We start from the raw sequence: 12,855 nt of genomic DNA, 5'->3' as shown, positions 1-12,855 counted from the left end.
CTACATGAGTAGTTTTTCTATCCTCTACTGGTGAAAAATTTAGGATAAGAATTAGAAGTTCATAATGAAGAAGAGGAACAAGAAACGTATTTTGGCCACCCATTGATAGAGGGACCTGAAGAATTAGAAGAACCTTACATTAGTTCTAAGGAATCTGTCATGGATGAAGAAGGGGAAGAAAGGGTACACATTTCCAATGGTGAGGAAAATAGGATTGGAGGAGGTAGAGGTAGAGGAGGAAGTGGAGATATGTTAATTTTAGGTATGTTCTATGCTTAGAGCAATTTATTTCAATTTTCACAGTTAGCTCAATATCTTTTCCATATTAGCAATCACATCAACATTAAAGTAAACTGCAGATAGAACATAAACATAAATCGCAGAAGACAAGCCAAGACAAGAGGACACAAGATGTGGTGCTAGCCAGGGACAAACCCCAATGTGGGGGAACCCTTGATAAATTCTTCTTATATGTTCTTCAATAGTTTAACAGAGAGAGAGAGAGCACATTTACAACAAAATTCAAAACTTTGACTTATCTAGATAAGAGCATAGATCATCTCTAAGAATATGATACATGAGATCAGTTTAAGACATGCTGCTTCAATCGATTCTCCAAGGTGACTCCTTCACCTATCGTTGTGCTGCATTTCATCATCATGTTGCACCTCACCATGCTGCACCATGCTGCACCCATCATCACTATGGTGCATCTCATCATGCTTCATTAATGATGATTGTACTATGTGAAATTGTTGCACCATGTTCCCATACTGCCCTATGTGCTGGCTGAACCTTGCTTGATTGTTGTCCGTTGCTTGCTTGTTGTCCTTAGCATGCTTGTTGTTGCATGCTGTCTGTCCCTTGCATGCTAGTTGTACCAATACATGCTTGCTGCATTAAGTATCATGTTGTTGTCCCAATGTTAGTTAGTTGTCCCTTGCATGAAAATCTGCTTTGGAGACAGATGCTCCGGCTTAAACCCCAGATAAACACTCCGGCAGCTCCTCAGCACCAATCTTCCCCACAAAAAACCCCAGCGTCATCCTCTAGTGACTGCGTCATCCTTTTCTTCCCTCTGCATCAACCTTCCTGGCAGTTCCAGCTTCTGCCCTCAGCTTTCTCGGCAGTTCTAGCAGTTCCCGGCAGTTCCGGTTGTTCCAGTTGTTCTGACAATTCCTGGCAGTTCTCAACAAGTCCGCCAGTTCTCGACAGTTTCGACAGTTTCAACTTCTGGCTGTTTCAGCAGTTCCTGGCAGTTTTGGAAGTTTCGGCAGTTCCCAATAGTTCTGGGCAATTCTTGACAGTTCCGCGCAATTCCCGGAAGTTCCCAGAAATTCCCAGTAATTTCGGGCAGTTCCAGCAGTTCTAGTAGTTTCGACAGTTCTGGTAGTTTCAATAGTTTCGATAGTTCCAGCAGTTCCGGCAGTTTCGATAGTTCTGGCTTTTGCCAGTTCTGGCTTTTGTCCTCTAGATTAGGGCAACATTATCCCTTAGGATCTCTCCTCCTACTAAAACCCAAAGACAAGTAGACAGGACTAGATCCCAAGTGTGTTGAAATGAATTGAAGGCCACCTCTATTTATACTAAAACGTTGAGCACAAGTGGGGTTTATTTGGTTGTTGGCCGACCTTGACGAATTGTCCCATAACACAAATAAATTCATATCTTCATGAATACTTATCAGAATTGGATGATCTTTAGATCAATCCTATAGCTCTCGATGAGAGGGATCCAATAAAAATATTAGCTTCCATTAATAAGATGACCCAAATGGAGTTTTTTCCTAGTTGCCAATTCTAACACTCCCTCTCAACTAGGGAGAACTCCATCCGCTGATCCATATGTCCGACTATACTATCTCTGCCATCAGTGCCCTGCACTACTCTGCTCTATTCTCCTGAGCTCTTCTTTGCTTTTCTCTACTCTGCTGAGCTCTGCACTACTCTGCTTTGCTCTGCTCTACTGAACCATGAAGAAGAAGAATGATCGAGAATGTCTCATACCATTCTCTACTGACCCAAAGTCAGTTTCATCTGAAGACTGTGTCACATCACTCTTACTGACCCGAAGTCATTTTTATTGATTCCAGATCAATATCACAAGAGAGTGTCTCAAACCACTCATACTGATCCCATATCAGTTTCATTGATCCCAGATCAATGGAGGTCATCCTAGCATAGGGAGTACGGTAGATACAACGATGCGTCCATTGATAGTACTACTATGGTCCCTAACCCCATTTCCCTACTCATTGATCAAATGATAGGTGCTTCCCATGAGTCCCAAACTGCATGGGTAGGATGCCTCGACAGGAGAACTAATCATCCTATCCACAGGAGAACGAATCATCGTGCTCCACAGTTGCTACGGAAGAACTAATCATCCCAGCCCACAGGAGAACTAATCATCATGTTTCACAGTTGCCATGGGAGAACTAATCATCCCAGCCCACAAGAGAACTAATCATCCTGTTCCATAGTTTCCACGGGAGAACTAATCATCCCAGCCCATAGGAGAACTAATCATCATGTTCCACAGTTGCCACAGGAGAACTAATAATCCCGACTCACAGGAGAACTAATCATCCTGTTCCACAGTTGCCACGGGAGAACTAATCATCCTATTCCACAGTTGCCACGGGAGAACTAATCATCCTGACCCAGAAGAGAACTAATCTTCCTGTTCCACAGTTTCCATGGGAGAACTAATCATCCCGGCCCACAGGAGAACCAATCATCCTCTTCCACAGTTGCCATGGGGTATCACAAGGGAAGGTTGAACCTGTCATCTTGTGCACAGCACACCACCAAGGGAGGGTGAGTCATCGTGTGGTCTTGTGTTGCTCTAGTAAGTACCCCAAGCCCCTCAGAGCTCCCAGAGCTCAATGCATGCAACATGGAGGACCCTTATAAGGAGGTCTCTCAACGACTCTAAGTCATTTGGGAATGTCACAGATTTGACATTTCCCCAGGAATTTAACAAAATGTATGTGACCTGTACATCAGTCTCAATGTGATGGAACCTCCTCGCTCATCGACTTACCATATCCCAGATAAGGTAGTATCTGATGTCTATCTACTAGAGCAATCATTGAATACAGGATTCCTTAATAATCGAATCCCCCCTCTGGTTGTCACAGAGAATCACAGTGGTATTCATCATGTGTACAAACAGCTCACTTAAGAGCTTCTACAACCATGCAGCTTCACACGAGATCATACTCATAGCTATGTATTTGGTCTTGGTAGTGCTTATAGCAACTGACTTCTGCTTCTTGCTCATCCATGATATCGAAGCAAAATCCAAAGAGAACCGGCACTGAGAAGTGCTCTAGTGATATTCCACACTGCCTTCCCAGTCAGCATTCGAATAATCATGTAGTTTCATATTTTTGGCAGTGTATCTCAATCCATGAGAGATTGTGCCCTAAAGATATCTCAGAAGATTCTTGCCACCAATCCAGTGAGGCTCAACCAAATATGAGCTCAACATGCTAACTGCAAAACATATGTCCGGACGGAAGTTCACCAAGAACATCAATGTGAATGAGTTTATGAAACTCAGAGGCATTTCCCAAATCTGCTTCGACATCACTACCATATAACTTCTGAAAGTTAAGATCCTCGAGGTAGTCATAGGCTTGCAGTTTATCATTCCACATCCAGAACCCAAATCCCTCTTACTTCTGCAAATGAGAGGGTCTACACCTATCAGAAATAGGTCATCCTCATAAGGTACTGGTATGAGAGGTATATCATCCACAACCTTCAAACAATGGTTTGGATCAGCTTCACTCTTAGTGAATCTTAGCTTCATTTGACAGGTATCAATCCTCTCATACTACGCCTTAGGAGTTTTGCTTCAAGCCATAGAGGGATTTCTTCCACCTGCATACGTGAGATTCCTGATCATAAATCTCAAACCCCTCAGGTTGTTCCAAACCTATGGACCTGCTACATGAGGGAAATGGTCCCCTTGTAAGATTTTCCTTCGATACATCTCAGACATGTACTATCATGTTCTTTTTGAATTCAGGCATCCTGTCACCATCTAAATCACAGACCTCCAGTGTTATATGTTAATGGACATGGTCCCCAGTGGACTTCCTGCAACTTGATACAACCCTGAACTCAAAAACGTCTTTGAAACTTCTATTTTAAAACATGTACCTTTCCATCGATGAGTGCCACCTGGTAACCTTTGACTTCCATTGCTGAAATTGACACCAGGTTCTTCTTGTCATTAGGTACATAAAATAGATTCTTATAAATGAATAGATTTACCCTCATTCAATTGAGGGGTACAATTCCCTACACCCTTTCCGGGATAGGTGGCATCAACTCCAAGTATAATCCCACGAATGTTTCCATCTCTACCAAATTATAGAGTGCACCCTACTATTCGATGAAGTGCCTTGAAGCACTACAATCAATAAGCCAGATTCCCAAAGAATCTGAAGGAGAGGGCCAATACAAGATAACGCTTCTTTATCTTATCAAAAACAACATTTAATTCTTCATACCTGGGGTTCCTTGCTTTCTTTGAAGAGTCGGTCATTTCCTTGATGACCTGCATTACCTGTCATTCCTTTGATCATTGAAGATGTCCCTGGAATGATTGTTATCTTCATCAAGAGATGTGTCTCTATCATTCAAACACTCCTTTGCATAATGGCCAAACTTATTACAACCAAGGCATCTGCCTTTCCTTCCACCCTTAGATACGGACTTCCCGTTGAAGTGATCTTTATTTAGGCCATCAAAAACTTCTGCTACGCCATTCTAATAATATTCTCTGCTTTGACCTCACCCATGGTGCATTTGAAGAGGGATGAGGAATCCAATGATCCTTTTGTCCTTTCCCAACTGTCTTTGGTGATTGCTCTTTCACTCTTTCTTGGGCATTGTCTTCACCTCAGCTCTGATACCATGTTAATTTTAGGTATGTTCTATTCTTAGAGCAATTTATTTCAATTTTCATAGTTAGCTCAATATCTTTTCCAGATTATAAATCACATCAGCATTAAAGTAAACTACAGATAGAACATAAACATAAATCATAGAAGACAAGCCAAGACAAGAGGACAGAAGATGTGGCGCTAGCCAGGGACAAATCCCAATGTGGCGAAACCCTTGATCAATTCTTCTTATATGTTCTTCAATAGTTCAACAAAGAGAGAGAGAGAGAATATTTACAACAGAAGTCAACACTTTGAGTTATCTAGATAAGGGCATAGATCATCTCTAAGAAGATGATACATGGGATCAGTTGAAGGCATGTTGCTTCAACCGGTTCTCCAAGGTGACTCCTTCACCTATTGTTGTGTTGCATTTCGTCATCATGCTGCACCTCACCATGTTGCACCCATCATCACTATACTACATCTCATCATGCTTCATTAATCATGATTGTACTATGTGCCATTGTTGCACAATGTTGCCATAACGACCGATGTGCTGGCTGAACCTTGCTTGCTTGTTGTCCTTAGCATGCTTGTTGTTGCATGCTAGCTGTCCCTTGCATGCAAGCTGTACCAATAGATTCTTGTTGCATTAAGTGTCATGTTTTTGTCCCAATGTCAGTTAGTTGTCCCTTGCATGCAATTCTCCTTCGAAGACAAATGCTCCAGTTGAAACCCTAGATAAAAAATTCGACAGCTCCTCAGCTCCAAGCTACCCCATGAAAAACCCCAGCGTCAGCCTCTAGAGACTGCATTAGCCTTTCCTACTCTTTACATCAACTTTCCCGACTATTCTTGGTAGTTCCGGCTTCTGCCCTCAACTTTCCCGGTAGTTCCAGTAGTTCCTGGCAGTTCCGGCTGTTTCGACAGTTCCCGGTAGTTTCAACAGTTCTGATAGTTTCGATAGTTTCGACTTTTGGTAGTTTCGGCAGTTCCTAGCATTTCTCGGTATTTCCAGCAGTTCCTGGTAGTTCTCGGCAATTCCCAGCAATTCCCAGCAGTTCCCAGCAATTCCAGCAGTTCCAGCTTCTCGCAGTTCTGGATTCTGTCCTCTAGATTAGGGCAGCCTTATCCCTTAGGATCTCTCCTCCTACTAAAACCCAAAGACAAGTAGAGAGGAATAGATCCCAAGTGTGTTGAAATGACTTGAAGGCCACCTTTATTTATACTAAAATGTTGAGCACAAGTGGGGTTTATTTGGTTGTTGGCCGACCTTGATGAATTGTCCCATAATACAAATAAATTCATATCTCCATGAATACATCGGAATCGGATGATGTTTAGATCAATATTACACCTCTCGATGAGAGGGATCCAAGAAAAATATCAGCTTCCATTAATAAGATGACCCAAATGGAGTTTGGCCCTATTTTCCAATTTTAACAAGATAGGAATCAAGGAGGGGTAGAGGTAGAGGAAATCGAGACCCTTTTGGATTTCCTATTTTCGATTAAGATACAACCCTCACAATGAAAAATATTTCACCTTCTATTCTTGCTAATTTCCAAGGAAAAATAAATGAAGACCCGAAGACATTTCTCTTCAAATTTGAAGTATTATGTAGATCATATGACTATCTGCATGATGCTCACAAACTAAAATTCTTCCCTGCTCCTTAAAGGATTCAACATTAAAATGGTTCATGAGTTTAGGAATGAATTCTATAAGAACATGGGCACAAATGAAAGAAGCTTTCTTAGGAAAATATAGAGATTATTGTATGCTTAGTAACCTTAAAGATGGAGTCTTCAAAATGACACAAAAGGGAGATGAAAATCTTGAAGACTTAGTAGAGAGATTTGTCTATGATATTAAAATAGAAAAAATGGATAAATTGGATGAGGAAACTTTGAAAACCCTCCTACTCAAAGCTATCAAAGATGAATGAATTTATCTCCTTAACTTAACAGGAAAAGGATATATTTGTGATCTATGTGTACATATCTCAAGGGGTAAAGCACGAGTCGGAAAGAGTCCTGAAGACCCTGTCTTATCAAAAACTAATAAATCTACAGGTGGGACAGTGAGAAGGGTTGAATTAGGAAGCTTAATTGATACCTTCAAGACATATATTTTAGGGAGTCTAAGTGAACAGATAGACACGCTTAAAATATAGTATAAGCAAAAATCTAAAAAAGCTTCATTATCTATTTTCTATCCTAGATGTCGAAAGAAGTATGCCCTAAGAGAGTGCCCCTTGGATTCAAAAGCTATATAAACTTGTTCCATATGTGCAGATAATCATGATACTAAGGAATGTCCTTCTTTACCAGGTCTCAAGGCTGTGTTTAATGATGAAGGAATACCAAAACAAGTAGACCCTCTTTACTTTATAGCCAAGAGACCATGGCAAAACTCCCAACCAAATCAACCACAAGGCTTCAGACCACAACAATTTTAAAAAAGTTATGTCTACCTTACCCATGATTATCAACTCCAATGGTATGGAAAGGCTTCTTGAAAATGAGCATTCCATAATTGTGGGTCAATTCCACATCATTCAAAGCTAGTGAGCACCTTCTCAACCCATTCATCGTGATATGTAGTTATTGATGGACAAATAATTAATCTCTAAACCTCCCTAATGCTTATAAATGTCCCGAGGCTAGTGCGAGAATTCTATTTCACTCATACTAATTAACATCTCTCCCTATGTACATCAATATGACCATTCATTTTCTGAAAAAATTAAAATAAAAACAAAGTCCAAGAATTTCTTTCTATTAGTTTCATTCACCCAAGTAATAATGTTATTTTTCACTAGTCATCATGGTCCTCAAAATGTAAGGCACTCAACTCCTTTCTTGTTTTTTGAGCATTGGTCAATTTGACAATCGAGGATAAAATTCCCATTCTAATCATTGATGACCTTTTGGATGAAGTTAAGGATACCTTTGGTAGTGTAATATCCCTGGTATGGAAAAAGTAGTTTGTGCTTAATTTTACTACTGCTATTAGTGTGTTCAATTATGGACTATGATGTAATGATTTTCTTCCGAAAACATAAACGAATAAATAAAGAACTTTTGTTGTTGGATGGAAATTGTGTGGACGCGACAGCAAATGAATGTTTGCCTAAATCTGAGAAGAATCAGATTTGAAATTTAAATTCCCAAATTAAAAATATATAGATATATATTGCAACCTCGGTGGGAGATAAAAACCGAGGGAAAAAGAGCAGTTCCAAGAAGAAATGGGGTTTTTTATTTTTAGGAAAATGGAAAAAAAATGAAAGACTAGGTTTAGGGGATATAGATTCCCCAAAGGCCGGATGTTGCCTAGGAAAATATGTGAGGATGATAATGTTAAAAATACATTGTCAAGGCTCAATAGAGGTTACTGAATCCAGGCAAGATTTCATAGCTCGGGGGGGAATCTAAGGTGATGCACGGTTGGGTGGATTGGTGTTTTGAAACACATAATTTTAAGACAAACCTGTTGGTGGAGGTTGTTTTCTATAGCCTGGTAAATTGTATCTAGGGATCGCTATGTATTCTTTACCATGAATCTGTCAGTTTTAATTGTTCATTGTATATTAAATTGTTGTCCTTAATTTTAGAATGGGAATAAAAAATAGGAGAGGTATGCAGCTGAGAAGTTCTTCTAAGAAATATATAATATTCAGTCTTGATAATGGTATGGGGATTTTGGTAGGAATTTCATGAATAAATGGAAGGAAATTTAGTTGATTATGAATCATCTATTTCAAATCTGTTATTAAAAAACCTATGTCCTCATGTGAATCGTGAACAAGGAATTAAAGTATAAGATATTTTTTAAGTATATCTCATGCATGCATAGTAGTGAACCCAGAATTAAAGTATAATATATTTTTAAGTATATCTCGTGCATGCCTAGTAATAGTCTATCTATTACGCCTAACTTAAAGTAAGAGGTTCTTTTATTTTTTAATGCAGCAAGAGCCATTTGTACAAAAACTAGTAGGAGTCGGGAAGCGGTTGCAAACCACACAAGCGTAGTTATGCTTGTCGCATTCTGGAACCCAAGATGAAAGGAAAACCCAGAGAGGCTAGATTTGTATTCACTGCATGCTATTAAAAAAATAAAAATAAGGATATGTCCTACAGAAAACTTGTGTATGTAAGGAATCATAGAATGACCATATCATTTCAACTGGTAAATTAATAAATTGACCACAAAGTGAACAAACTATAGTTTTCAGCATCATTTGAGAATTGGAAAGGAAAACAACAAAAAAGGACACTTAGCACTATATAGGCTAACGAAAATATGAAACTCACAATGGCTTGAACAAATCATCTTAACGACATATCGTTGGTCAAATAACAATATTAAAACAAAAGCAATTAACAACCCAACTAACCCATGGAGAAACAGGGAAGCGAGACCCAAAATGAACACTTGATCCCTCTTTCGGAGCTACAGAGCATACCTACTGAACATCACCATTCGCTTAGACAAAGATACAAGTCTCCTAAATATACGCAAAAGGAACAAGAGAAGGAAAACAAATATATACAACATGAAATTCGTTAACAGTACATTCTCTCATGGTAATCAGAGAGTTGAACAGTACAAAAATAGCTACCTTTTTCGTAATAGGCTACAACCTGCTGAATAAGAAGACTATTCATAATGAATTACAGGAGTAGCCCCGAAAACTTCCATAAAATGCTGGAAGTGGGCTTGTAGAATTCTAAGAAGAAAAACCAAGTAAGTTATCAAAAACATTTGGTAACATCTTCAATGAGGACCGAGAAATCTTCAGGCATGAGGACCAACCTACACAAATGACAAAGTGTGAGAAGGGGTAGAGAAAAACCCAGATTTTCTCTTCCGAAATTTCATACCCAAAAAATATTGAACATACATGTGCATGTACAGATAGACTTGGAGACATCAAAGTAAGAAAAAGGAATCAAAACCTAACTCGAAAGAAAAAAAAAACCTAGCAAACATGAACTTACCCATAAAATCAAGGAGGTTCGTCCTCCGTTACCTACACATGGAGGTTGTAACCCGTTCGTGATGAATAAGCCTGTGTTCTTGTTACAGGGAAAAGTGTCTATATAGAACTGCTCTATCCCACTAAGGTGTGACAGCTGCCTTAGAAACAAATAGAGAAAAGCTACTTTCGTTTTTCCTTTATGAATTATAGATAGAGAGGAACAGAAAGACCAACCTCTGTCTTGCGCTAATCTCCTGATTTGATTCCTCTCTTCTTTGATAGTCTTTAGCTACCTGCTCCCTTGCACGCCCAGCTTCACAAAGTACTTGTAAGATCACAGTAGCATAGCACTATACAAAGACATGGATCTATAATCATAAACAATTTAGGATCAGATGTAAATTGACCATACAAATGTAGCAAGCATCAATGACAGAAGAGCATGGAGGAAAACTTGAATAGCTTTTATTGATAAACAAGAAAGAGCCAAGAGGAGTTACAACCAGTTGTTCTGACCCATCATCAACCTCCCAGCAAAGAAGCCCCTCTTCACCTCAAACAAAGCTTAGATCACCCAACAATCTGATGTTTGTCTCAAGAAACCAACAACAATTCCTTACAATATGCAAAATTCCAGCCTCTGGATCTCTGGGATGAGGGATCCATATATAGATATATGTAATGGAGATGAGTCAGCTTATGATTTGATTAATGTCTTCCCTCTGATAGTTCTTGCTTCCACTTGGAGATTGATGATCTCTTACTCATCCTTGGTCGAATTCAGAGAGGCAACTGTCACAGGAGAAGATTTTGGAAGCTTCCATTGCCTCTCCACTTCGCGGAATGACACTACTATTTGTCATTTCTCACCCATCGCACCCCATAGAAGGACTTTTTGAAATTCAACGCACCCACACAGTGTATTTAAGTGAGATGCAACGCACTTGGCCAGTGGAGTAGCTGAAATGATCCTGTTTTGACCAATTCTGAGCAGGTTTTCATGGAGAACTTCTGGGAGAAGCTGTAATCGGTTGACCTTGTTCCTTTAGGGGTTAGAACAACACTTTTAGGGACTTAGGAGCCCTTGGTTTATGGACATTTCATGCTTGGGGTTGTAGTACCCAAAAATGTCTATAACAGTTCTAGCATAAGAATGAGATTAACCCTTCAACAGGAGGTGTTGTTCGTTTCTCAATTTAAATATTTGAAAAAAAACACAAATCAAATCCTTACATGCGGTGAAACCCTAGCATCACAAAGCTCCACAAATTTAGTGGAATGTGGAATAAAGTTGTTCCTAAGTGCCTTTAAGATGCTAGCGCAGAGTCATACCTAGAAATACAAAACCCAAAATAGTGAATAAGCTCATGCAACAATATAAATTTCAATATGCCGAGCGAAATCATAGAACAAGAGTTTTGAACGGGGTTTAGATGAGAACAGAGTGTGAGATGGCTCTTGGTAGCCAATAAAAAGAGGAAAGGCCCTCCACCTCTGAAAATTCACATCCATGGCATGGAAACCCATCCACAATCACTAGAGTTAACCTCCACAATGCCGTGTGGAATAGTGGATTCATGGTGAAGTGGTTTTACAGGCTCTCCGAGAAACCCGAAACCATCAAAGGCCATATGCAAAATACTAGCAGGTGGATTAGTTTTAGGCTAGGTGAGGGTTAGGGTTTGTGAACTCACTCCACCACCGTTAATCTATGAATACTTAATTTGAACCGTCATTGTCCCTTCACCTAACTATGACTAGGGTGGTCCGCCCGTCACATAGGCGGGGGTTGTGTGGCAAGAAATGAAACCAGACGTTGAAGGGGGGGACCTGTTGGCGCCATACATAGAAAAACTGATGAAGGATTCAAAAGTAAGAAGATAAAAGGTGGAGGGTGTGTAGTTGAATACACATATCCTAAGTGGTCCTAATAAATGAATTGGAGGGTAGAGATAGGATGTAAGTGATTATTAGGTAGAAATTTTATAAGGGTCATATGGTGGTAAGTTAAAATAGTTGGTGTTAGTGTCAGTGTCTTCACACTTCCATCAGTGATCAAACTGCTCTTTTGCACGCATATTAGGTGTCTCATTCGATCAGTTGCATTCCATTAGGTCATGGATCAACTGATGGTAGTGGTTTCATTTCAGTTTCCCTCATGTCATATACCTACTGGCTTGTTAAAAATCTCTTTCAGTCATTTATAGTCAATTCAGTTCATTTCATTCAGTTTAGGGTTTAGTTTCACTAGGTCTTAGGGTTTGTCATCATGGTCATCCAAAATTGAATATGAAGGTCATAGGCACATGAGGGGGATAAAGAGGTTCATAAAATCATAAATTTACTTATGTTATGCTTAATAAAACTTTTTTACCTCACATGAGGAGGATAAAGAGGTTCATAAAATCATAAACTTACTTCTGTTATGCTCAATAAAACTTTTTTACCTCAGAACTCTATTTTGAGGTCAAAATAGAGTTTTTTCCATTATTGTAAAAATTTCATGTAATATAATTGTTTCTACATGTAATAAATGATCACATGCTGCTCCTGGTCACCTAATGACATTGCCAAGCACCTACCACTGCAAAAGTCAAGTCATCTTGAGCACCAATCTGCCTGCAAAAGCCAAAGAGAACAAACCCTAATTTCCTCTCCCACTGAGCTAGGGTTGGCTATGGGATAAGAGATGTCTGAGATGAGGAGGCATAAGGGATATCAGAAGGTATGAGGCCATTTCATATCATCGAACATCAGATCTCCACCATTTGTCGAGAATCCATTCCAAGGAACAAGCCATTCATCACACATAAGGGATGGTTTTTCTTCAAATTGTGTTTCTGAGCAAGAAAATATGAATTTGGAAAAATTGAGAGGGGTTTTTGTCCCTCAGTGACCCGAGAAGAAATGCCTATTTAAGTTTTTACACAGCTATCATGGTTTTAGAGAGATGTCAAAAACA

Source organism: Pinus tabuliformis, chromosome 8 (genome assembly GCF_031772625.1).
Source record: "Pinus tabuliformis cultivar Carrire ecotype Pingquan chromosome 8, CPIR1, whole genome shotgun sequence".
NCBI lineage: Eukaryota > Viridiplantae > Streptophyta > Pinopsida > Pinales > Pinaceae > Pinus > Pinus tabuliformis.
The sequence above is the reverse complement of the archived record's forward strand: the minus strand, read 5'-3'. Positions refer to the sequence as shown.